The sequence below is a fragment of the Ranitomeya variabilis genome, chromosome 6 (genome assembly GCF_051348905.1).
Source record: "Ranitomeya variabilis isolate aRanVar5 chromosome 6, aRanVar5.hap1, whole genome shotgun sequence".
In the NCBI taxonomy this organism is placed as follows: domain Eukaryota; kingdom Metazoa; phylum Chordata; class Amphibia; order Anura; family Dendrobatidae; genus Ranitomeya; species Ranitomeya variabilis.
Window position 1 is genome coordinate 10,869,979 of NC_135237.1, and position 27,271 is coordinate 10,897,249.

Genomic DNA, 27,271 nt, shown 5'->3' on the forward strand with positions numbered 1-27,271 from the left:
TGGTTCAGTATGCCTTCAATTTTGAATAAATCCCCAACAGTGTCACCAGCAAGCACCCCCACACCATCACACCTCCTCCTCCATGCTTCATGGTGGGAACCAGGCACGTAGAGTCCATCCATTCACCTTTTCTGCTTCGCACAAAGACACGGTGGTTGGAACCAAAGATCTCAAATTTGGACTCATCAGACCAAAGCACAGATTTCCACTGGTCTAATGTCCATTCCTTGTGTTCTTTAGCCCAAACAAGTCTCTTCTGCTTGTTGCCTGTCCTTAGCAGTGGTTTCCTAGCAGCTATTTTACCATGAAGGTCTGCTGCACAAAGTCTCCTCTTAACAGTTGTTGTAGAGATGTGTCTGCTGCTAGAACTCTGTGTGGCATTGACCTGGTCTCTAATCTGAGCTGCTGTTAAGCTGCGATTTCTGAGGCTGGTGACTCGGATAAACTTATCCTCAGAAGCAGAGGTGACTCTTGGTCTTCCTTTCCTGGGGCGGTCCTCATGTGAGCCAGTTTCTTTGTAGCGCTTGATGATTTTTGCCACTGCACTTGGGGACACTTTCAAAGTTTTCCCAATTTTTCGGACTGACTGACCTTCATTTCTTAAAAGTAATGATGGCCACTCGTTTTTCTTTACTTAGCTGCTTTTTTCTTGCCATAATACAAATTCTAATATTCTATTCATTAGGACTATCAGCTGTGTATCCACCAGACTTCTGCTCAACACAACTGATGGTCCCAACCCCATTTATAAGGCAAGAAATCCCACTTATTAAACCTGACAGGGCACACCTGTGAAGTGAAAACCATTCCCGGTGACAATGCCAAGAGTGTGCAAAGCAGTCATCAAAGCAAAAGGTGGCTACTGTGAAGAACGTAGAATATAAGACATAATTTCAGTTGTTTCACACTTTTTTGTTAAGTATATAATTCCACATGTGATAATTCATAGTTTTGATGCCTTCAGTGTGAATGTACAATTTTCATAGACATGAAAATACAGAAAAATCTTTAAATGAGAAGGTGTGTCCAAACTTTTGGTCTGTACTGTATAAATGTCGGATATTTCTAAACAAAGTTGATTCTCTCCCCTATAGTCACTTAACATAATAAAGTCAGATAATGAAATTAATCTACATGGTTAAACAGGAAGAAACTTATGCTGCAGTATTGAGTATCCAAACAGGAAGGCTATGTTCCAACAAGGGAGGCAGCTCAGTCCATGCGTATCGCCGGCTTCATCAAGGGACACACTAACACTATGAATTCCATGTGTCTTCCTCATAACTGTGTTTAATCCTAATTATGCCAGAGGTATATTTTCAGTAGGTCAATAAACAGACTATTGTTCATATAAATGTGATTATTGACTCTTAAATGACATTTGAAAATTACTGAATGGCTGCTATTTACCTCTTACATCAGCTCCTACAGGTAATTGTCTGTTGTCTTTGGATGGAGGACAGGGAAGAAGGATCATTGAACAATCGATGTTTATTAATATGCTGATTACCCATTGTATAGGCCCATGTAGCTTGTTGACCTGCAAAACAGTGAAGGACAACCTATGGAGATTGATGAAATACCGAATAATAACACAGGTCAACAAAAAAAATTTTTTTTTCTGGTGTCCAAAATATTTTAATAAATTTGGGGTATTTTTGGGGTGCTGATTCTGAATATGCTATCAGTTTTGCCAGATTGGCTCAAGTTTTTGACATTTTTGGTATCTTATTTATAGCACTTGTTGGTAAATGCGACGCATCATCTCATTAATTTCTTTGGATTAGTACTTGAACTGAGTCTAAGGGGTAACGTTTCTCCTTATGGAGAGTGACATACCATCTCTGGCTTGTCAAGGTAAGGAGGCTTATTCGCCGTGCAATGCTCCTCTAGGAATTTAAATATGCAAATTGCCTCTTCTGAGAAAAAGAGGACTTTACTCTATAGCGCCACCTATTGGAAGAGCCTCTCACCTAGCCAAATCAGTTCTCATGCTTCGCACTGACGAGGGCCAACAGCCCGAAACACCGTGTCTGCGAATTGAGATACTGATTTGGCTTTTATCCTAAGTCATATTGCACGACTCGTTAAAGGGTTGATTGTGACTTGTAGGATCGCTACTTCCAATAGGTGGCGCTATAGAGTAAAGTCCTCTTTTTCTCAGAAGAGGCAATTTGCATACTTGAACTGAGCAGTTCTCATTATAGTTTTGTGTTAATTAGTGTTCTAAAAGTTTGTTCATAGCTTGATTTTTGCACTAACTTTATGTTGTTGTCTGTTTTCCAGTGAAAAGCATGAACTCATCAAGAAGAAGTTGTCTTAACGATCCAGACTCATTCTGTTACATTTGTGGTGAATACACACTGCCAAAACATAGAAGAAACATAACAGACTTCGTAAAAAAAGTGTATTTTGCCTATTTTGGGGTTATGCTTGGGGACCAAGACAAGTTTTGGGCACCACACATAGTGTGCAAAGCATGTATCGAATTATTACGAAAATGGAGCAAAGGACAAAGAAAAAGCTTCAAATTTGGTGTTCCAATGGTGTGGAGAGAGCCAAAAAATCATCATGATGACTGTTATTTCTGTGCAGTGCAAGTGCAAGGATTCAATAAGCATAAGAAACGAAAATGGGAGTAACATGGAATCTGCAAGAAGGCCTGTCCCTCATTGTGAAGATGTGCCTGTACCTGTGTTTACCAGAAATAACAGTCATCATGATGATTTTTTGGCTCTCTCCACACCATTGGAACACCAAATTTGAAGCTTTTTCTTTGTCCTTTGCTCCATTTTCGTAATAATTCGATACATGCTTTGCACACTATGTGTGGTGCCCAAAACTTGTCTTGGTCCCCAAGCATAACCCCAAAATAGGCAAAATACACTTTTTTTACGAAGTCTGTTATGTTTCTTCTATGTTTTGGCAGTGTGTATTCACCACAAATGTAACAGAATGAGTCTGGATCGTTAAGACAACTTCTTCTTGATGAGTTCATGCTTTTCACTGGAAAACAGACAACAACATAAAGTTAGTGCCAAAATCAAGCTATGAACAAACTTTTAGAACACTAATTAACACAAAACTATATTGAGAACTGCTCAGTTCAAGTACTAATCCAAAGAAATTAATGAGATGATGCGTCACATGTACCAACAAGTGCTATAAATAAGATACCAAAAATCTCAAAAACTTGAGCCAATCTGGCAAAACTGATGACATATTCAGAATCAGCACCCCAAAAATACCCTAAATTCGATGAAATATCTTTGGCACCAAAAATGCTGTTGACCAGTGTAATATTGCACGCCCCACTTTTCAGTTTTTGAATTTCCACAAAAATTTAAAATAACCAATAAATTTCGTTCAACTTCACAATTGTGTTCCACTTGTTGTTGATTCTTCACCAAAAATTTACATTTGGTATCTTTATGTTTGAAGCAAGATATGTGGGAAAAGGTTTAAAAGTTCCAGGGGGCCGAATACTTTCACAAGGCACTGTATGCTCATGCACTGCTCCTAACATGAAGCTGTGGGACCTTATGAATGGAAGTCCCAGAATATAAAAGATAAAAAAGCCGATCGGAGGTCGGGCAACAGGACCAGTACAGGGAGGGCCGAGGAGAGGCGAGTGCAAGCTTTCCTGACATCTCAATTCATATCTCCATTAAATCAATGCAAATCAAATTTCCCCTTTAAATTGAGTGAATCTCCCTGAAATCGAACATGTGGAGATTCACTCCGCTCTAATCCATGGTAATCCAGCTTCTATTGTCTTTAACCCTTCCCAGCCCTGCCTTTTTCTGTTTATTGTCTTTTCGGGTCTGGAGAGACGTCAGCGTGCAATAAACGTCTATTCACAGTAATTTCCATTTGGATGAATGTCATTCTGCCGGACGATTAGAGCGAATCTGCCCGAAAGTGAATTTTACTCATCTGTAATCAGGATCTGGTTTTAATTAGTAAAAAAACAACAGATGATAAATTCCCTCCAGAATAGGGAAAGTTGAACACGTGGAATGTTAATTGGAGACGAGGAGGAAAAGTGCAGAAATATTTATAGATCAAGGAGGTAAAATACGAAGAAGTGGAAAAACATCAGATTTGGATGTTTTCACCACAATCACGATGAGATTATGAGATTGTATCGCAAATAAATAAATCACATGAAAAGAAAGCCCTCCAGATACGATGAGCCGTGGAGATGTGGAAATCTGCGGCGTCTCCTCCACACCGCGTGTAATCAGATGGGGATATCTGGAGCCGCATCTTCAAAGGGACCTTGTATCGTCAGCCAGACCCCACTAATAACAACATCTCAGGGTTTATACAGCCGAGAAACAGAAGAGAAAAAGACTGCAAGCTGGAAACGGAAAAGGGAATTCAGAAATCCAAATCTTAGCATTTTTTATGCAAAAAAGTAAAAATATGAAACATTGTACAGTAAAAGAAGCATTAACACAAGTATTTTTCTCACCCCAGAGCTGAATTCTCAGCTACACTGCTAGGTACTGCTGTATGCAGGGTGTCGCCCAGGCTGCTGCCACTGTTAGCAGATGATTTATACGGTCCAACGTTATCCATTTTTTGTTGCCCTCAGTGCTGTGAAATCCAGGCAGACACTTATCCATCATGTTAAACCATCAGGGAGGCATCTGGTTGTCCACAAACTTGACATGTGTACAGCAGTCAGATACACACATTATTATTATTTATTATTATAGCGCCATTTATTCCATGGCGCGTTACATGTGAGGAGGGGTATACATAATAAAAACAAGTACAGTACAATACAAGTCACAATGGTCCAGGAGGAGTGAGGACCCTGCCCGCGAGGGCTCACAATCTACAAGGGATGGGTGAGGATACAGTAGGTGAGGATAGAGCTGGTCGTGCGGCGGTTTGGTCGATCGGTGGTTACTGCAGGTTGTAGGCTTGTCGGAAGACGTGGGTCTTCAGGCTCTTTTTGAAGGTTTCGATGGTAGGCGAGAGTCTGATGTGTTGGGGTAGAGGGTTCCAGAGTAGGGGTGATACGCGAGAGAAATCTTGTATACGATTGTGGGAAGAGGAGATAAGAGGGGAGTAGAGAAGGAGATCTTGTGAGGATCGGAGGTTGCGTGCAGGAAAGTACCGGGAGACACAACACAAATGTATGGAGGAGACAGGTTGTGGATGGCTTTGTATGTCATCGTTAGGCTTTTGTACTGGAGTCTCTGGGCAATGGGGAGCCAGTGAAGGGATTGACAGAGGGGAGAGGCCGGGGAATAGCGGGGGGACAGGTGGATTAGTCAGGCAGCAGAGTTTAGAATAGATTGGAGGGGTGCGAGAGTGTTAGAAGGGAGGCCACAGAGCAGGAGGTTACAGTAGTCGAGGTGGGAGATGATGAGGGCATAGACTAGGGTTTTTGCAGATTCTTGGTTGAGGAATAGTGTTGAGCAATACCTTCCGATATTCAAAAGTATCGGTATCGGATTGGATCGGCCGATATCCAAAAAAACGGTAATTAGTTCTTACCGGTAATTGTATTTCCAGGAATCCACCTGACAGCACCATTGGAGGACGTCCTTCTTATCCGCAGTGGGACAGGAACCACAAGCAGTTAAAAGGACCCTCCCCACTCCACCCACCAGTGATTTTCTAAGTACCACATCTGGATGGATGCAAAAAAGAGAGTTTATTTACAATTACACACCAATGTTACATCACATTAGTCAGTAGTAAAAGTTTGCAGTGGGAGGGAACTAGTAGTGCTGTCAGGTGGATTCCTGGAAATACAATTACCGGTAAGAACTAATTACCGTTTTCCAGTCCACCACCTGACAGCACCATTGGAGAAATACCAAAGGATGTTAACTAGGGTGGGACTACTGCATGTAAGACTTTCCTATCAAAGGCTAATTGGTCTGATACGACATCTAATTTATAGTGTCTAGCAAAGGTAGAAAGACTAGTCCAAGTCGCCGCCCTACAGATTTGCTCAGCTGAGGCTCCCCCCTTCTATGATGTAGAAATGGCTCGTGTTGAGTGGGCCCTAAGAGTGTCCGGGGGATCTTTCCCTTGGTTTGTATATGCTAGGCTAATCATGTTTTTAATCCACCTAGCAATGGTTGATTTTGCTGCTTTACAACCCCTATTTGGACCACCGTATTGTATAAATAAGTTAGTGTCCCGTCTCCAGCTTTCTGTCGCCCCCAGGTATTTTAGAACAGTCTCCCTAACGTCAAGGTTATGGTAGACCCCCTCTTTTGCGTTTTTAGGGTGTTGGCAGAAAGAAGGAAGGATTATCTCCTGATTTATATTGGTAGATGATACTACTTTGGGGAGGAAAGCTGGGTTAGGTTTGAAGACTATTCTGTCGTCAAAGATTTGAAGATATGGGTTCTGGATAGAAAGAGCCTGCATCTCTCCCAGCCTTTTAGCCGATGTGATGGCAATTAGGAAGGCAGTTTTAAAGGAGAGATTGGCTATGTCCATCTCTTCCGACAGTAAGTAAGGGGTTTTACACAAAGTGTTAAGGACCAGGTTTAGGTCCCAAGGAGGAGTTGATTTCCTCACAAGTGGCCTCATTCTTTGTGTGGCCCTGGAAAATCTCGCTATCCAGGGATGGGAGGCTAGTGATGTATCAAAAAATACACTAAGTGCTGCAATCTGTACTTTTAGAGTACTAGGCCGAAGGCCCTTGTCAAATCCGAGTTGCAGGAAATCGAGGATTCTGGGAATATTTGGTTTCGAAGTATCCACATGACCTTCTCCCAGAAAGGAACAATATCGCTTCCAGATCTTGTTGTAAATCGCCGAAGTCACCGGCTTTCTGCTTGCCTGGAGTGTGGTAATGACATCTTCTGACAGGCCTCTGGATCTTAGGGTTTGCCGTTCAGGATCCAAGCAGATAGGTGAAGAGAGTCTGGATTCTTGTGGAATACCGGACCCTGAAGTAGAAGGTCCTGCCTGTTCGGTAGAAAGACTGGTTCCTCTGTTGACATCTTGGATAGTAGAGCAAACCAGCTCCTTTTCGGCCAGAAAGGAACCACCAGGATTACGGTTGCTCTCTCGTCTCGTATCTTCCTGAGTGTCTTCGGTATCAGAGGAAGAGGCGGAAATGCGTACAGGAGACCTTCTCCCCAATACTGAGACAAGGCGTCTACTCCTGTGGCTCCATCTAGAGGATTCAGAGAAAAAAAATGCTCTGGCCTTTGTGTTTGACCTGGTGGCAAAGAGGTCCACCTGAGGCGTTCCCCATTTCTGGCATAGACTGCTGAATACTTCCGGGTTCAATTCCCATTCTCCGGGATGTACCGACTTTCGGCTCAAGAAATCTGCAACCTGATTCTTGGCACCTTCCAGGTGAACTGCCGAGATGGATTTGACAGATCTTTCTGCCCACCTGAAAATCTGGTCTGCTAAGTGTTGCAGTGGTGGATGTCTTGGACCTCCCTGGTGCCTCAGAAATGCCACTGCTGTGACATTGTTGGACAGTATTCTCACATGTCTGTCCCGGACCAATGACTGGGCCTGGCACAACACTTTCCAGATCGCGTACAGCTCTCTGAAATTCGACGATCTTGCGGCAATTTGAGGAGTCCATTCTCCCTGGTAGTATGTTCTCCCTATATGACCGCCCCATCCGTATTGACTGGCGTCTGTGGTAACCGTAACACAGGGATCGAGTACCCATGGTACTCCCTCTCTCAGGTTCGCCGGTGTGGTCCACCAGGTTAGGGATTTCTTTACCGATGGAGACACAAGCATCTTCCTGTCTAGGGAACTCTGTTTTCTGTTCCAAGATCCTAGGACTTCTCTTTGCAACTCCCGCGAGTGGAATTGGCTCCATCTCACACAGGGTATGCATGCTGTCATGAAACCGAGTATCCTCATTGCCTCTCTTATGGAGGGGGTACTTCTTCTGAATTGGTGGATGTGCCTGATCAAGGTCTCTTGTCTGTCTTCTGGTAAAAAAGATGTTCTTAGATTAGAGTCTAAGATTACCCCCCAAAATTTTATTCTGGAATTTGAGACCAGGCAGGACTTTTTCCAGTTCACAATCCACCCCAGCTCCTGTAGGATGGAAAGAGTAATCGTGCAGTCTATCTTGAGGAGTTTCTGTGATTTCGCCATTATCAGGAAGTCGTCCAGGTATGGGACTATGGTCACATTCTGATTCCTTAGATAGGCCACAACTTCCGACATCAGCTTGGTAAAGATCCTGGGCGCTGAAGCAAGCCCGAAGGGGAGACATCTGAACTGGAAGTGATGTACAATCCCCTTGTTCATTATGGCGAACCTCAGGAACTTTTGGTAGGAGAGGTGTATCGGGACATGATAATATGCGTTGCTTAGGTCTAGGGTACACATTACCATGTCTTTGTCTATTAGAGGCGTCGTGGATCTTATAGATTCCATCCGGAATCTTTTGTACCAGACCCATTTGTTTAATGGTCTTAGATTTATAATCGTCCGGGAGTCCCTGGATGGTTTCTTTATGGAAAACAAATGGGAATAATGGCCTTTGCCTCTTTCTGAGATGGGAACTGGCACAATCGCTTCTAAATCCAACAGTTCCCGGATGTTTGTCCACATGGAGGAGTCGGAGAGCGGGCAGGGTCAGGTCACTACAAATCTTTCTGGGGGACAGCTGGAGAACTCTAATTTGTATCCCTGTGCAACTACTTGTAGAATCCAAGGATTCTGGGATACCTTCTGCCAACCCCCTAGAAATTTCTGTAATTGACCTCCCACCTTTATGTCATTTATTTGACTTTGGTGTGCCTGCACTAGGGAAGATGGAGTCTCTACCCTTTCCACCCTTGGGATAAGACCACCTCCCAGTCTTCCCTTTCCCCTTGTAGTTTGTCCTCTGACCAGGTTGGGACCTACGAAAGGGCTGATATTTTTTGGTATTCTCCTCAGAGAAACCCTTTTTTTTATCTGAGGCTTTTTCTAGAATATCGTCTAGAATCGGCCCAAATACTTTATTTCCTGAGAATGGGATTCCACACAATTTATTTTTTGACTGGAGATCCCCCGACCAGGTCTTTAGCCATATGGCTCTTCTGGCCGCATTAGACAGGGATTCGCTTCTAGCCGCAAACCGTACAGATTCGGCAGAAGCGTCTGCCATAAAGCCTGTTGCGAGTTTGAGCAAAGGCAATGATTTAAGGATAACCTCTCTAGAAGTCTTGGCTTTGAGGTGATCCTCTAAATCGTCAATCCATAAGTGCATTGACCGGGCTACGAATGTTGCCGCTATATTGGCCCGTATTATTGCCGTGGAGGACTCCCAAGTTCTGCAGCGCCCCAGAGTCCTGGTCGTTGCAGTACTGTGGCTCCGCCACTAAGGGGAGCTATGGTACGTCTGATGGCACTGAAGGAGTTCATCTGACCAGGTATCACAGACACCAATACATTTCACAGCCGGGCCTCCAGGGGGAGCTAAGGATTCTATTCATTAGGCCACTCCTCACATACTGGTAAAACTGGGGGTCAGGCAGGAAGTTAGAACAGAAAGCTGACTGGGTTGGAACCAGGCAACACCTTGTGGCAGGGGGTGTTGTGGGAGAAGATTCGGTAGGGTCCCTGTCAGGGGTGGGATCCTGACAGAGGCCTGGCTACAAGAAGGAATGTAACGGGACCGTGCCTGCTCAGCATAGCGGCGGTGCCCAAGGAAGGATAAGAAGCGAGATAGATTGTGCTGAGTGAGAAACGAGATCAAAGCAAGAAGGAGAATACCAGTAGGAGTCGTGCTGTGAGACCGAGGCAACATCCTACTGAGGCGCACAACCGGCGGCCAGAACGCCGAGGGAGTATTACAATATTCAGCTTCAGGCAATACTCTAAACCTACGGCAGGACAGTCAGTCTAAGGCGGGCTGTCTCACCCAAATCACCTATGCAGTCTTGGGGGGCAACTTGTGGAGAGGGGCGACTCTAGGGTCCCGGAAGAGCTCCGAGCCTACCCGTCATACGGGTGCCGTCCTAACCGCAACATCAGGGAGGGACGGAGGATTAGCAGAACATCATCTAATCGAGTTGTGAGGGAACTTAAGAAACGGACACAACAGTTGTGGGGACTTTCCGTAAGCACAGCAGGGAAGGACCGCAACACCTAGCGCTAGAAGGAAGGCACAGATTTCCACCTGTTAAGAGAACTCTGGAGGTGCCATTGGACTGGCCGGACTTGCGCAGCCTGGTTATCCGGATTCCGGACTGAGGACCCAGAGATCTTCAGTAAAGAGGTAAAAAGACTGCAACCTGGTGTCTTCGTTATTTACTGCACCGCACCACCACCACCACTACCACCATCTACATCTATCACTGTACGCCCCTCAGCAGGGCCACGGACCGGGTCTAGCCACCGTGACAACCCCAGAGCAGAGACTCAGAGGCCCGGTACCGGGTACCCCTCGGCCCTGCGGCAGTGGGGGCACTACAGTTCTCCTTAGCAAACCGTCCGCTTTACGATCCATAGGATCTTTTAACGTGGAAGAGTCCTCAAATGGAATTGAGGTTTTCTTCGCCACCTTTGCTAGTGGGACATCGATCTTGGGAACTTCATCCCACACTTTAATGTCCTCAGGGTTGTAGGGCAGACGAAGTCTAAAGTCCCTGGGAATTACTAGCTTCTTCTCCGCTTCCTGCCACTCTTCCAGGATCATGGAACGGATGTGGTTGTTGACGGGGAAGACTTTTGTCACCTGGGCATGTAATCCGCCAAACATCTCGTCCTGGATCGAGGTTTCCTCTGGTGTATCTTGTAGCTGCATGGTGTTACGTACAGCATAAAGAAGTTCATCTGTGTCTGCCGCGGAGAAGAGATATCTCTTCCCTTTGCCCACAGATCCGTCTCTTTCTTCCTGGTCAGAATCCTCCGAAACCTCACCCTCGGAGGAGGGGCTAGACTCCCTTGGCCTCTTCCGTGAAGTCTGCGGTTCTGACTGAGCCTGGGAAAGATTCAAGCTTGAGATAGAAGCCTGAACCTCCTGTCGAATCATGGTCCTCATGCTGGATAGTAGTGCCGTCTGCTCATCACCCACAATCTTGGATGTGCACGATCTGCACAATGGTTTCCGCCAATTTTCTGGCTTAGTGGCACAAATCGGGCATTTATTCTTCCCCGATTTTTTCCTTTCAGTTGTGGGGATGGGAGGCTCAGCCTAGGGTAAATAGACATACGTGGCACCGTAAGTAGGGAAGCAGAGGGGGGGGGAGGGGGGGGCTTTGTGGTATGGCTTTTACATAGCCTACTCATGTGCCCCTGAAGCTGGTCAGTCCCCTCAGGTCTGGTAGTCTCCTCCATGATGAGGATAATATCACAATACAGCCGTGTGCACCCTTGTCAGGATAGCCGGCGGAACAACGACCCCCATAGCATGTTTATATAGGTTTTACCTGGTTGATCCTGCCTCCTTACCGCCCCGCGCGGTCGACCATGCTGACAAAGGCCTTCCTGAAGGCCGGCGCCGCCGCTGGCGTCCTCCGGTCCAATGCTCGGCGTGACCGGAAGTGACGCGGCCGCCGAACGGAAGTGACGCGGCCGTGTATCCTGGAGCCGGCAGCGGCTGCCGCACAGAGAGCCCTCGCCGAAAATGGCTGCGGCCGCATGCGGGAACAGCCGCCGCTCCAGCAGACAGCGCCCGGACCGAGAGCCCCAGCATGGAGAAACGGACCTTGGCCCCAGGAGCAGCACTACACTGGGGGAGGCTGAGGGACCCCCCATCGCAGGTATCAGCCGCAGATATCTTGCGGCGGGGAAGGGAAAGGCTGGGCCCCCCGATCCCCACCATCTGCACAGCACCGTCGGAGGCTACATCTTGCAGTTCCTATCTGCAGGGAGACAGGAAAAACACTGGTGGGTGGAGTGGGGAGGGTCCTTTTAACTGCTTGTGGTTCCTGTCCCACTGCGGATAAGAAGGACGTCCTCCAATGGTGCTGTCAGGTGGTGGACTGAAAATATCGGATATCGCCGATACCGATACCAGATACCAATACAAGTCAATGGGACACAAATATCGGAAGCGATCCTGGATGGTTCCCAGGGTCTGAAGGAGAGGAAACTCTCCTTCAGGCCCTGGGATCCATATTCATGTAAAAAATAAAGAATAAAAATAAAAAATATGGCTATACTCACCCCTCCGACGGCCCCTGGCTCTCAGCGGTGCAAGCGTCTGCCTCCATTCCTAAGAATGCAGTGAGTGTAGGACCTGCGATGACATCGCAGTCACATGAGCGGTCACGCGACCAATCACAAGACCGCGACATCATCGCAGGTCCTACACTCACTGCATTCTTAGGAACGGAGGCTGCCGGTTGCACCGCTGAGGTCCAGGGTCCGTCGGTGGGTGAGTATATCCATATTTTTTATTTTATTTCTTATTTTAAGATGACTGGGAACTTATATGAACTTCCGATTCCGATTTCTGATATCACAAAAATATCAGAACTCGGTATCGGAATTCCGATACAGCGAATATCGGCCGATACCCGATATTTGCAGTATCGGAATGCTCAACACTATTGAGGAATGTACGGATTCGTGAAATATTTTTGAGTTGAAGGTGGAAGGAAGTGGAAAGGGCTTGGATATGCGGTTTGAAGGAGAGATCAGTGCCAAGGATTACCCCGAGACAGTGAGCTTGTGGGACTGGGGAGAGTGGGCAGCCGTTTACTGTAATGGATAGGTTCATTGGGGGGGTCGCGTGAGATGGGAGAAAGACTATGAATTCTGTTTTGTCCATGTTAAGTTTTAGAAATCTAGCAGAGAAGAAGGATGAAATAGCGGACAGACATTGAGGGATTCTGGTTAGTAGGGAGGTGATATCTGGTCCAGAGATGTAGATCTGTGTGTCATCAGCATAGAGGTGATACTGAAAGCCATGAGATTCTATGAGCTGTCCCAGGCCGAAGGTGTAAATGGAGAAAAGCAAGGGCCCCAGGACTGAACCTTGCGGGACTCTGACAGATAGGGGGCGAGGTGAGGAGGTGGTGTGTGAGTGGGAGACGCTGAATGTCCGGTCAGTTAGGTATGATGAGATCCAGGATGGGCCAAGTCTGTGATGCCAAGGGATGAGGGTCTGTAGTAATAGGGAATGGTCCACTGTGTCAAAGGCAGAGGACAGGTCCAGGAGGAGGAGGATAGAGTAGTGCAGCTTGCTCTTGGCGGTTAATAGGTCATTGGTGACCTTAGTTAGGGCAGTTTCAGTGGAGTGGTGTGACCGGAAGCCTAATTGTAAGCGGTCGAAAAGGGAGCAGGAAGATAGATGGGTGGACAGTTCAAGATGGATGTGTTGTTCCAGTAGTTTTGAGGCATAGGGAAGAAGTGATATAGGGTGATAGCTAGATACAAAGGATGGGTCAAGAGAGGGCTTTTTGAGGATAGGTGTGATTGAGGCATGTTTAAAGCTTGAGGGGAAAACACCAGTTGTTAGTGATAGGTTGAAGAGATGGGTTAGGGTTGGGATGAAGACTGTGGCGAGGTTTGGGATGAAGTGGGAAGGGATCGGGTCAAGTGCACAGGTGGTGAAATGCGATATTGAGAGTAGAGTGGAGAGTCAATGTTCTGTAATGGTGGAGAAGTTGGTTTTCGAGGTGGAGGGCTGGGAAGTTGGGAGGAAGGGCTCTGGGGGTTGTCGACTAAAACTGTCTCCGATGTTCTCACATGACATGTATACAGTAGTCAGATGGACACATGCCATGTATACAGCGTTCAGATGCACATATGCCATTATATACTGACGTCAGATGCACACATGCCATGTATATAGAGGTCAGATACACACATGCCATTGTATACAGTGGTCAGATACACACATTCCATGTATACCATGTATACAGAGGTCAGATGCACACATGCCATGTATACAGAGGTCAGATGCACACATGCCATTATACAGAGGTCAGATGCACACATGCCATGTATACAGCAATCAGATGTACACATGCCATGTGGGATAGGGATAGGATGGGCAATTGACTGATAAGTACCTTTCTTGTACTATCTTCTCTTTATGACCACAATCAAACTATGGATTACTTATATCCCTGCAATTTTTTCACTATGTGACTTATGACTTAATTTAGTAAGCACCCGTGAGCATTAGTGTGCCTGTATACTTGTGAATTTATAGCTATTGTTGTCATTTGATAACTTGAGTATATAACTCAAAATAGTGTCATTATTTCCCACTGGTTATCCTTCTTTCATGGTACATTGCAATTGTGGCTAAATGATCACTTGCTAGGCGCTGACTAAGACGTCTATATAACACAGTGATCAATGGTATATGGTGACTTGGTTGTCAGTTAAAAACAATCACTACCTCTTTATTAGTGACCTTCTGTGTGATATACTGCTGACATTCACCAGATGGGGTTCGGGAGTGATTTATCTTCCTTATAAGGTGATATTATATAGCTCAATATATGGCACACACAGATTAAATTGCTGTTACAAGATTACTCTAAATCTCTGCTCACAGATGCACTTTAGTTATAAGGCACCAGGACCCTCATTCATTGGAGCCCTAGGACATTGAAAAAGTGGTATATGAAATATTGATATATACCTATGCAGGTGTCATTTTTAAGCATTTTTAAAGCACATTAGCACTTTAAAAATTTTGGTGTTGGTGATGGTGTTTCTTTGTTAGTCCCCCTTAGGGTCTTAAGGGAGAGCCGTCGTTGAGTGGGGGCGCCATGTCGAACTTAGGGTGCCAACCTCCGCGGTAAGGTAGGGTGAGTAAGGGAAAGAGCACCCCCTCACTTATTATACCTCTATCCTTGTTAGTGTTAAGTTTATATTGTTAAAATTAACTATTGTCTCCTGACCCAATAGGTCATTTTACCTTATTTAATTAAAAGTTATATTTTAGGGGCATATTGTGGTTCTTTTTTGGTTAATAACAGATGCACACATTATTATTATTATTATTATTATTATTATTATTATTCATTTTTATATTTATTCCATGGCGCTTTACATGTGAAATACGGGGCAAATATAGACAAATACATTAAACATGAGCAAAAAACAAGGCACACGGGTACATAAGGAGGGAGGACCCTGCCCGCGAGGGCTCACAATCTGCAGGGGATGGGTGATGATACACTAGGAGAGGGCAGAGCTGGTTGTGCGGCGGTTCAGTAGGTTCAGGATCACTGCAGGCTGTAGGCTTGTCGGAAGAGGTGAGTCTTCAGGTTCTTTTTGAAAGTTTCTATGGTAGGCGAGAGTCTGATGTGCTGGGGTAGAGAGTTCCAGAGTATGGGTGAAGCACGGGAGAAGTCTTGGATGCGGTTGTGGGAAGAAGAGATGAGAGGGGAGTAGAGAAGGAGGTCTTGAGAGGATCGGAGGTTGCGTGTTGGTAGGTACCGGTTGATCATGTCACAGATGTATGGAGGAGATAGGTTGTGGATGGCTTTGTAGGTCATTGTGAGGGTTTTGAACTGGAGTCTCTGGGCAATAGGAAGCCAGTGAAGGGCTTGGCATAGGGGAGAGGCTGGGGAATAGCGGGGAGACAGGTAGATTAGTCGAGCAGCAGAGTGTAGGATGGATTGGAGTGGTGCCAGAGTGCTAGAGGGGAGTCCAGAGAGTAGGAGGTTGCAGTAGTCGAGGCGGGAGATGATAAGGGCATGCACTAGTGTTTTTGTGGTGTCACGGTCAAGGAATGCGCGGATCCGGGAAATGTTTTTGAGTTTGAGGCGGCAGGAGGAGGCAAGGGCTTGGATATGTGGCTTGAAAGAGAGGGCAGAGTCGAAGATCACCCCGAGGCACCGGGCGTGTGGGACTGGGGAAAGTGAGCAGCCGTTGACATTGATGGATAGGTCTGGTGGAGGGGTAGAGTGAGATGGGGGAAAGATGATGAATTCTGTTTTGTCCATGTTCAGTTGTAGAAAGCAAGCAGAAAAGAAGGCTGAAATAGCAGACAGACAGTGCGGGATTTTGGTAAGTAAGGAGGTGAGGTCAGGTCCGGATAGGTAGATCTGCGTGTCATCAGCATAGAGGTGGTACTGCATACCGTGGGATTCTATGAGCTGTCCCAGACCGAAGGTGTAGATGGAGAAGAGTAGGGGTCCTAGAACAGAGCCTTGAGGAACACCGACTGACAAGGGGCGAGGTGAGGAGGTGGTGTGGCGGAGGGAGACACTGAATGTCCGATCTGTCAGATATGATGAGATCCAGGAAAGGGCCAAGTCTGTGATGCCAAGAGATGAGAGGATTTGTAGCAGAAGGGAGTGGTCCACAGTGTCAAAGGCAGAAGACAGGTCCAGGAGAAGGAGGACAGAGTAGTGTCGCTTGTTCCTGGCAGTTAGTAGGTCATTGGTGACTTTAGTTAGGGCAGTTTCAGTTGAGTGATGGGAACGGAAGCCAGATTGTAATCGATCAAAGAGGGAGCAGGAGGAGAGGTGGGAGGACAGTTCAAGATGGATGTGTTGCTCCAGCAATTTGGAGGCATAAGGAAGAAGAGATATCGGGCGATAGCTAGACACAGAGGATAGGTCGAGGGAGGGCTTTTTGAGGATGGGTGTGATCTTGGCATGCTTGAAGGATGAGGGGAAGACACCTGTTGTGAGTGAGAGGTTGAAGAGGTGCGTTAGGGTTGGGATGAAGACCGTGGAAAGGTTAGGGATGAGGTGAGATGGGAGCGGGTCGAGCGTGCAGGTGGTGAGGTGTGATCTCGACAGGAGGGTGGAGAGCTGATCTTCTGTCATGGTGGAGAAGCTGGTTTTGGAGGAGCAGGGGTGAGCAGCTAAGAGGGGCAGTGGGCGCTGTGGGCCAAAGCTTTCTCTGATCGTATCGATCTTCTGTTTAAAGAAAGAGGCAAAGTCTTCAGCAGAAATGAGAGGGGAGGGAGGGGGTGCAGGGGGACGGAGTAGAGACTTGAAAGTGTTGAAAAGCTGTTTAGGGTTGTGAGACAGGGAGGATATGAGAGATGAGAAGTAAGTTTGTTTTGCGGCAGTGAGCGCGGACTTGAAGCTGGCGAGGGACTGCTTGTATGCGGTGAAGTGGTCAGCAGAGCGGGATCGCTTCCATCTTCGCTCAGCGATCCTGGAAGCCCGTCTCAGTTCTTTAGTCAGGCTGGTCAGCCAGGGCTGCCTGTTGACTGTACGAGTTTTGCTATGCATGAGCGGGGCGGCCGAATTGAGTGTTGCTGTTATTGTGGCGTTATAAAAAGCAGCAGCAGCATTTGTGTCATGAAGGGAGGCTATGTCGGTAAGAGGGAGAAGGGACTCAGAGAGTGATTGTAAGTTGAGATGTTTGAGATTTCTGCGAGGGAGTTCGTGGAGTGGGGGTTGCACACTAGGAGAGGAGAGGGAAGAGAATGTCAGTAGGTTGTGGTCAGACAGGGGGAGGGGTGAGTTAGTGAGATTAGTAAGGGAGCAGAGGCGGGTGAAGACGAGGTCCAGCGTGTGGCCATCTTTGTGAGTGGCCTCAGAGGACCATTGAGTGAGGCCAAAGGAGGCAGTCAGTGATAAAAGTTTAGAGGCAGCTGAGGTGGAAGTGTCAATCGGGATGTTGAAATCACCCATGATGATAGTGGGGATGTCAACAGAGAGGAAATGAAGTAGCCATGTGGTGAAGTGGTCGAGAAATGCCACATGCCATTATACAGAGGTCAGATGCACACATGCCATGTATACAGCAATCAGATGTACACATGCCATGTATACAGCAGTCAGATGTACACATGCCATGTATACAAAGGTCAGATGCACACATGCCATTTATACAGCAGTCAGATGTACACATGCCATGTATACAAAGGTCCGATGTACACATGCCATGTATACAGAGGTCAGATGTACACATGCCATGTATACAGCAGTCAGATGTACACATGCCATGTATACAAAGGTCCGATGTACACATGCCATGTATGCAGAGGTCAGATGCACACATGCCATGTATACAGCAGTCAGATGTACACATGCCATGTATACAAAGGTCAGATGTACACATGCCATGTATACTGAGGTCAGATGTACACATACCATGTATGCAGAGGTCATAAACACACGACATGTATACAGCTGTCAGATACACAGATGACCTGTATACAGTGGTTGAATACACATGTCATGTATACAGCAATCACACACACGACATGTATACAGAGGTCAGATACACACATGATGTATACAGCTATTCCATAATCTCAGCATAGATGTAGTTGTACTTCAGGGCAGAAATATTTAGGTAAAACTCAAATGAGTTATTAGAACAGTTAATGGATGTGCATACAATCAGTGTATTGCTGGGTCATTTATTTGGGCAGTATAGTGGCTCAGTGGTTAACACTACTATACAGTCATGGCCAAAAGTATTGACACCCCTGCAATTCTGTCAGATAATACTCAGTTTCTTCCTGAAAATGCTTGCAATCACAAATTCTTTGGTATTATTATCTTCATTTAATTTGTCTTAAATGAAAAAACACAAAAAGAATTGTCCTAAAGCCAAATTGGAGATAATTCCACACCAAACATAAAAAAGGGGGTGGACAAAAGTATCGGCACTGTTCGAAAAATCATGTGATGCTTCTCTAATTAGTGTAATTAACAGCACCTGTAACTGACCTGTGGCACCTAACAGGTGTTGGCAATAACCAAATCACACTTGCAGCCAGTTGACATGGATTAAAGTTGACTCAACCTCTGTCCTGTGTCCTTGTGTATACCACATTGAGCATGGAGAAAAGAAAGAAGGGCAAAGAACTGTCTGAGGACTTGAGAAACCAAACTGTGAGGAAGCATGAGCAATCTCAAGGGTACAAGTCCATCTCCAAAGACCTGAATGTTCCTGTGTCTACCGTTCGCAGTGTCATCAAGAAGTTTAAAGCCCATGGCACTGTGGCTAACCTCCCTAGATGTGGACGGAAAAGAAAAATTGACAAGAGATTTCAACGCAAGATTGTGCGGATGTTGGATAAAGAACCTCGACTAACATCCAAACAAGTTCAAGCTGCCCTGCAGTCCGAGGGTACAACAGTGTCAACCCGTACTATCCGTCGGCGTCTGAATGAAAAGGGACTGTATGGTAGGAGACCCAGGAAGACCCCACTTCTTACCCCGAGACATAAAAAAGCCAGGCTGGAGTTTGCCAAAACTTACCTGAAAAAGCCTAAAACGTTTTGGAAGAATGTTCTCTGGTCAGATGAGACAAAAGTAGAGCTTTTTGGGCAAAGGCATCAACATAGAATTTACTTGACAAAAAAAAGAGGCATTCAAAGAAAAGAACACGGTCCCTACAGTCAAACATGGCGGAGGTTCCCTGATGTTTTGGGGTTGCTTTGCTGCCTCTGGCCCTGGACTGCTTGACCGTGTGCATGGAAGAAACTGAGTATTATCTGACAGAATTGCAGGGGTGTGAATACTTTTGGCCATGACTGTATAGGGCTGTAAGGTGGTTCAGTGGCTAGAACCATTCACGTGGCTCAGTGGTTAGACCTGTTGCTTTGTAGCAATGGGATCATGGGTTTACATCCCACCAAGGACAAAATCTGCAAGGAGATTGTATGCTCTCGTTTGTGTAGGTTATCTCTGAGTTCTCTGACTTCATCCCACACTCTTAATTAGTGATGAGCGAGAACTAAAATGCTCAGGTGCTCGTTACTGGAGTCGAGCAAATTGAAATCTCAGGTACTCTACCCAAGCAACGAGTATAATGTAAGTCAATGGGAAATTTGCGCATTTTTCCGGTGAAAAATAAAAAATGCTCCACCTCACCTTGGGCTTTGTTTTTCACAGTATTTTCGCTGCATTTTTGCACATTTGCAGGTTTGCATTGCTTTCAAAGGTGACAAAAACATTCACTAGGAAATGTAATTTTAACATTGTATTATTTTATCTGGGCTGTGGTGTGAGAAATAGTGTTGAGCATTCCGATACCGCAAGTATCGGGTATCGGCCGATACTAGCGGTATCGGAATTCCGATACCGGGATTCCGATACTTGGCGCGTATCGGATACCGGAATCGGAAGTTCAATGATTCAAAATTCAGAAATTCAGCCAATGAGAAAGATTCCAAGTGTGGGCACATCCTGTTTAGCATGGAGGGCATGAAACTACTGGCAAGGCTGTGATTGGCTGCTGAAATGATGTCATGATGCAGTTTAAAAGTCGCTGGCGCCATTTTGCGATCACTCTGCTGTGAATTCAGTTAGTGACAGGACGCTGTTTGCTGACTGAGGGACAGTTTAGAGATAGCGATTTGCTTCTTTGTGCTTTCCAAAGGCTAATTTAGCAACCGCTGTGTTCACCTACTATTCACCTTGCTTTTGCCTTGTAGCGCTGTTTTCACAGCGATCTGCAAGGTCTCTCTGTGTGTGTGTGTGAGTGCAGCCCACTCTCTAGTCTGAGTGCAGCCACATAGGCCATCCATAGCTGGTTGTATTCAGTTCAGGGAGGGTGGTTCATTGCCTCATACTGTCCTTTTTTTTTTTTTTTTTTGAAGTAGTGCAGGCTGCTGCACATTTTTTCCAAAAATTCCTATTAGTGTCTTTCCACCCGTCTCCAGCTAATTTGTGGAAAAACACTACATAGGATAAAGTAGAGGAGGGTTTTTGGGCCTTGCAGCGCCGTTTACGGCTGTCTGCACGGTCTCCGTGTGACTGCAGCTCGCCCTGTAATCTGTGAGCAGCTATAGCCTGGTTGTCTCCAGCTCAGGGTTTTTCACTGCGTCATACCGCCAAATCAATTTTCTTTTTTTTCAAAGTAGTGTAGTCTGCTGCTAATTTATTTTAAAAAATCCTATTAGTGTCTTTCCACCCGTCTCCAGCTAATTTGTGGAAAAACACTACATAGGATAAAGTAGAGGAGGGTTTTTGGGCCTTGCAGCGCCGTTTACGGCTGTCTGCACGGTCTCCGTGTGACTGCAGCTCGCCCTGTAGTCTGTGAGCAGCCGTAGCCTGGTTGTCTGCAGCTCAGGGTTTTTCACTGCGTCATACCGCCAAATCAATTTTCTTTTTTTTCAAAGTAGTGTAGTCTGCTGCTAATTTATTTTAAAAAATCCTATTAGTGTCTTTCCACCCGTCTCCAGCTAATTTGTGGAAAAACACTACATAGGATAAAGTAGAGGAGGGTTTTTGGGCCTTGCAGCGCCGTTTACGGCTGTCTGCACGGTCTCCGTGTGATTGCAGCTCTATCCGTTGTCAGTTCAGCCCCAAAAAAATAAATAAATAATAAAGTTCACCAAACACACCATTTACACCACTTTACATTTGTGTAGGCCACATTAGCTCATATTCAAGTCTAGTCCACACTTTAGAAAATTAGTGTGTCTTATACCTGTTAGGAGGAGTTGCTCAGGAATAAGCACACAAAGCCGTTAGTACTTTTCTGCTTATCTTTATCAGTCAACCAAGATGAAGAAGGCAGTGAGTAAGGCACGTGGGCGTGGGCGCGGAGCAGGGAGGGGACGTGGGGATTCTGTGCCTGCTGCGGGCACCGGTGAGTCATCAGCACCCACTTTCACAAGGGAACAGTCGTTCATGCGCAGCTTTGTCGCCGAGCGCCGTACACCGCTGCTGCGTGAAGACCAAATTGAAGCCGTTGTGGGATGGATGGCAGCTAATGCATCAACTTCCATTAGTGCCACATCCTCTCAGACACAGAGCACTGGAGAGCAGCCATCTGTCTCTTCACCACCTGCAAAATTGCCCAGGCAGACAGAGATCCCAGGACAGGAGCAGTCTCTACTTCTGTTCTCTGAATCATCTCTTGGCTTGGAAACAGGGGGCCAGCCAAGCAGCATTGGAGAAATGGAAGAAGAGGCAGGGTGCAGTGATGCCCAACAGCTTTTTCTGTCTTCCTCTGAAGAGGCGGGTGGGCCAGTGGCTCCGGTCACCACCTCGCAGGCCGCATCAGCTGATGATGACACTCAGGTGCCACTTACTGGTGCGTGCTCTGCTGCTGAGACTACCCAGGAGGAGCAGTTGGGGGCAGAGGGTAGTGTAGATGATGAGGTCCTTGACCCATCTTGGCGTCAGGGACAGGAAGGTGGTGGGAGCAGCTCTGAGGAAGAGATTCCCCGTACGGCCCAAAGAGGGAGAGGGAGGGGGAAGACTGCGGATCCTGCAGCCTCCGCTTTGGCACCCGTAAGGAGCATGTCTCTTCCAAAAGTCAAAAGGGGGGCTCCCAAGACTTGCAGTGCCTGGTCCTTTTTTGACACAGTTGCAGATGACATTTGCTATGTCAGATGCAAGGTGTGTCATCAAAAAATCAAAAGAGGTCAAAAAGTCGCCAACCTCAATACCTCCAACATGTGGAAACATGTGCGCAACAGGCACCCGGCGGAGTTAGACAAACACACTGAAGAGCTAGACCAACCAACAGCGGCAGCTACCACCTCTTCAGCTCGTGTTGCCTCTTCCTCTAGCTCACACGCAGCTGGTTCGGCTTCCTCCCAGGATCGCCGTGGAAGAACCTCTGGCCCTGTTGTCCAGAGACCCGCTGTCATTCCACCCGCAGCACCACTTTCCCAGTCAACCACACACTCCCAGCCCAGTCTACAGCCATCGGTAGTACAGGCATGGGAGAAAAGGCGGCCTTTCTCGTCAAACCACCCACGAGCACAGGCTCTGACTGCAGGCATTGCCAAACTTCTGTCACTGGAAATGCTGTCATTCAGGCTGGTGGAGACTGACAGCTTCCGTGACTTGATGTCATTGGCAGTCCCACAGTACAGTGTGCCCAGCCGCTTTTACTTCAGCAGGCAAGCCGTCCCTGCCCTGCACAAGCATGTGGAGGGACACATAAAACACGCGCTACTGAACGCCGTCAGTAGCAAGGTCCACCTCACCACCGATGCGTGGACCAGTCAACATGGACAGGGGCGATACCTTTCCCTCACTGCCCATTGGGTTAATGTCGTTGAGCCGGGTACAGACCGTGCGAGTGGCGCAGGACGTGTCCTGCCCACTCCAAGGATTGCAGGAATCCATTCTGTACGCATTGACTCCTCCTCTTACACCAGTTCCTCAGAATCATCGCTGCAGGAGCCGTCACAGTCCACCTCCACATGGACCCGTGATGAACGTGTACCTGTTACGACCGACATGAGCACAGCCGTGGCCAAACGTCAACAGGCCGTCTTGAAATTAATTTTTTGGGGGAATCGTAGCCACACAGCGCAGGAGCTCTGGAATGCCATCAAGCAGGAGAGCGATGTGTGGTTTGAGCCAGCGAATCTCCAGCCAGGCATGGTAGTGTGTGATAATGGCCGAAATCTGGTGGCAGCCCTGGGCCTCGGCAACCTCACTCACATCCCATGTCTGGCACATGTGCTCAATTTGGTCGTGCAGAGTTTTTTGAGGGACTATCCGGATCTTGATGCACTGCTGCACAAGGTCCGCCTAGAGTGTGCTCACTTGCGGCGTTCCAGCACGGCAAAAGCGCGCATTGCGGCTCTGCAGCGCCGACACCGCCTGCCGGAACATCGCATCATATGTGACCTACCTACCAGGTGGAATTCCACATTACATATGTTGGAGCGGTTGTGTGAGCAGCAGCAAGCTGTAATGGAGTACCAGCTGTATCAGGCGCAAAAAAGTCGCAGTCAGCGCCGTACAGACTTCACAACCACAGAGTGGGCCACTATGAAGGATGTCTGCCAGGTTTTGCGTCCCTTTGATTATTCCACGCGGATGGCGAGTGCAGATGATGCACTAGTCAGCATGACTGTCCCCCTTATCTGCCTGCTTGAAAAATCACTGCAAGCGCTAAGGGATGATGTTGTGGAAGAGGTGGAGGATGAGGATTCACCACTTCCATCATCTTCTGGACAGTCAGCGCCACGTGGTTCCTCACAAACGCGTAGGCAGGGGACAGTTTGTGAGGAGGATGAGGAGGAGTCAATGGAGGAGGAAGACATCCGTCCAGAGGAGGGAGTTCCCGAATTGTCCAGTACTCAGTGTGTACAGCGAGGGTGGGGTGATGACGAGCGGGCAGAGATCACGCCTCCAGCTGGGGACAGCGTTTCTTGGGCAGTTGGCAGTCTGCAGCACATGGTGGATTACATGCTGCAGTGCCTGAGAAACGACCGCCGCATCGACCACATTCTCAACATGTCTGATTATTGGGTGTTCACCCTCCTCGATCCTCGCTACCGGGACAACGTAGAAAGCCTCATCACACCGTTGAACCGGGAGCGAAAAATGCGGGAGTACCAAGACACACTGGTCAGTTCCATCATCTTCTCCATTCCAACTGAGAGAAGTGCTGCTAGTGCATTCCAAAGCAGCTCAGTGCGTCCAGGCAGTGGTGGAGGCTCTGCACAAAGAGGGAGCAGAAGCAGTGCCTCTGCCCAAGGCAAGACCAGTATGGCCGAACTGTGGCACAGTTTTCTGTGCCCGCCACAAAAGTCTACACCATCACAGACGGCTCCAGTCAGCAGGAGGCAACGGTTCCGTCAGATGGTGACAGACTACATGTCTTGCCCTCTTGCTGTACTCCCAGACGGCTCTTCCCCTTTCAAGTTTTGGGTCTCAAAGCTGGATACATGGCCAGAGCTAAGCCAGTATGCATTGGAGGTGCTGTCTTGCCCTGCGGCCAGTGTATTATCGGAACGTGTCTTTAGTGCTGCAGGTGGTGTACTAACTGACCGTCGCATGCGACTATCCTCCGATAACGTTGACCGGCTTACTTTCCTGAAAATGAACAAGGCCTGGATCTCGCAGGAATTTGCCACTCCTCCTCCTGATTAAATAATTAGGTCACTGTATACGTTATCCAGGTCTCCTGTTGTGTTCATCTTTCTACCACCTGAACTTAAATTCCTGGGCTCCAACACCGCCAGTTGAGGCTCAGATGTGCCGTCTGCACAGTCAAAACATACGACCCAGTGTTATTGGCAGGGCCGGACTGGCCATAGGGCACTTCTGGCAAATGCCAGAAGGGCCGGTGCCAGTGGTGGGCCGCTCAATCCGCCGCCCCCGCCGCCGCATTCAACTATACCGGCGTATAGACGCCGGTACAGTTGAATGCAATGATGGAGGAGAGAGCGTCTACAGACGCTCCTCTCCCATCATTCCCCGCTCTGCCTCTGACACTGCGGGTGCGCGATGATGTCATATCATCGCGCACCTGCTGTGTCCCGGGCAGACTGCAGCTGCTGAGACAGGAGCAGGAACCAGGAAGCAACGCTGGGCACGAGGAGAGGTGAGGAGAGTTGTTTTTTTTTCTGGACTGTGGGGCCATTCTCGGAGGAGGTGAGGGGAGGAAGAGAAGAGATGTGGGCTGAATATAGTTCTCTGTGGGCTGTGCTCTGTGCTGTATACTGCTGTGGGCTGTATATAGTTCTCTGTGGGCTGTGCTCTGTGCTGTATACTGCTGTGGGCTGTATATAGTTCTCTGTGGGCTGTGCTCTGTGCTGTATACTGCTGTGGGCTGTATATAGTTCTCTGGGCTGTGCTCTGTGCTGTATACTACTGTGGGCTGTATATAGTTCTCTCTGGGCTGTGCTCTGTGCTGTATACTGCTGTGGGCTGTATATAGTTCTCTGTGGGCTGTGCTCTGTGCTGTATACTGCTGTGGGCTGTATATAGTTCTCTGTGGGCTGTGCTCTGTGCTGTATACTGCTGTGGGCTGTATATAGTTCTCTGGGCTGTGCTCTGTGCTGTATACCACTGTGGGCTGTATATAGTTCTCTCTGGGCTGTGCTCTGTGCTGTATACTGCTGTGGGCTGTATATAGTTATCTGTGGGCTGTGCTCTGTGCTGTATACTGCTGTGGGCTGTATATAGTTCTCTGGGCTGTGCTCTGTGCTGTATACTACTGTGGGCTGTATATAGCTCTCTCTGGGCTGTGCTCTGTGCTGTATACTGCTGTGGGCTGTATATAGTTCTCTGTGGGCTGTGCTCTGTGCTGTATACTGCTGTGGGCTGTATATAGTTCTCTGGGCTGTGCTCTGTGCTGTATACCACTGTGGGCTGTATATAGTTCTCTCTGGGCTGTGCTCTGTGCTGTATACTGCTGTGGGCTGTATATAGTTATCTGTGGGCTGTGCTCTGTGCTGTATACTGCTGTGGGCTGTATATAGTTCTCTGGGCTGTGCTCTGTGCTGTATACCACTGTGGGCTGTATATAGTTCTCTCTGGGCTGTGCTCTGTGCTGTATACTGCTGTGGGCTGTATATAGTTATCTGTGGGCTGTGCTCTGTGCTGTATACTGCTGTGGGCTGTATATAGTTCTCTGGGCTGTGCTCTGTGCTGTATACTGCTGTGGGCTGTATATAGTTCTCTGTGGGCTGTGCTCTGTGCTGTATACTGCTGTGGGCTGTATATAGTTCTCTGTGGGCTGTGCTCTGTGCTGTATACTGCTGTGGGCTGTATATAGTGCTCTGTGGGCTGTGCTCTGTGCTGTATACTGCTGTGGGCTGTATATAGTACTCTGTGGGCTGTGCTCTGTGCTGTATACTGCTGTGGGCTGTATATAGTACTCTGTGGGCTGTGCTCTGTGCTGTATACTGCTGTGGGCTGTATATAGTTCTCTGTGGGCTGTGCTCTGTGCTGTATACTGCTGTGGGCTGTATATAGTTCTCTGTGGGCTGTGCTCTGTGCTGTATACTGCTGTGGGCTGTATATAGTGCTCTGTGGGCTGTGCTCTGTGCTGTATACTGCTGTGGGCTGTATATAGTTCTCTGTGGGCTGTGCTCTGTGCTGTATACTGCTGTGGGCTGTATATAGTTCTCTGGGCTGTGCTCTGTGCTGTATACCACTGTGGGCTGTATATAGTTCTCTCTGGGCTGTGCTCTGTGCTGTATACTGCTGTGGGCTGTATATAGTTATCTGTGGGCTGTGCTCTGTGCTGTATACTGCTGTGGGCTGTATATAGTTCTCTGGGCTGTGCTCTGTGCTGTATACTGCTGTGGGCTGTATATAGTTCTCTGTGGGCTGTGCTCTGTGCTGTATACTGCTGTGGGCTGTATATAGTTCTCTGGGCTGTGCTCTGTGCTGTATACTGCTGTGGGCTGTATATAGTTATCTGTGGGCTGTGCTCTGTGCTGTATACTGCTGTGGGCTGTATATAGTTCTCTGTGGGCTGTGCTCTGTGCTGTATATAGTTATCTGTGGGCTGTGCTCTGTGCTGTATACCACTGTGGGCTGTATATAGTACTCTGTGGGCTGTGCTCTGTGCTGTATACTACTGTGTGCTCTGTGCTATATATAGCTCTCTGTGGGCTGTGCTCTGTGCTGTATACTGCTGTGGGCTGTATATAGCTCTCTGTGGGCTGTGCTGTATACTACTGTGGGCTGTATATAGTTCTCTGTGGGCTGTGCTCTGT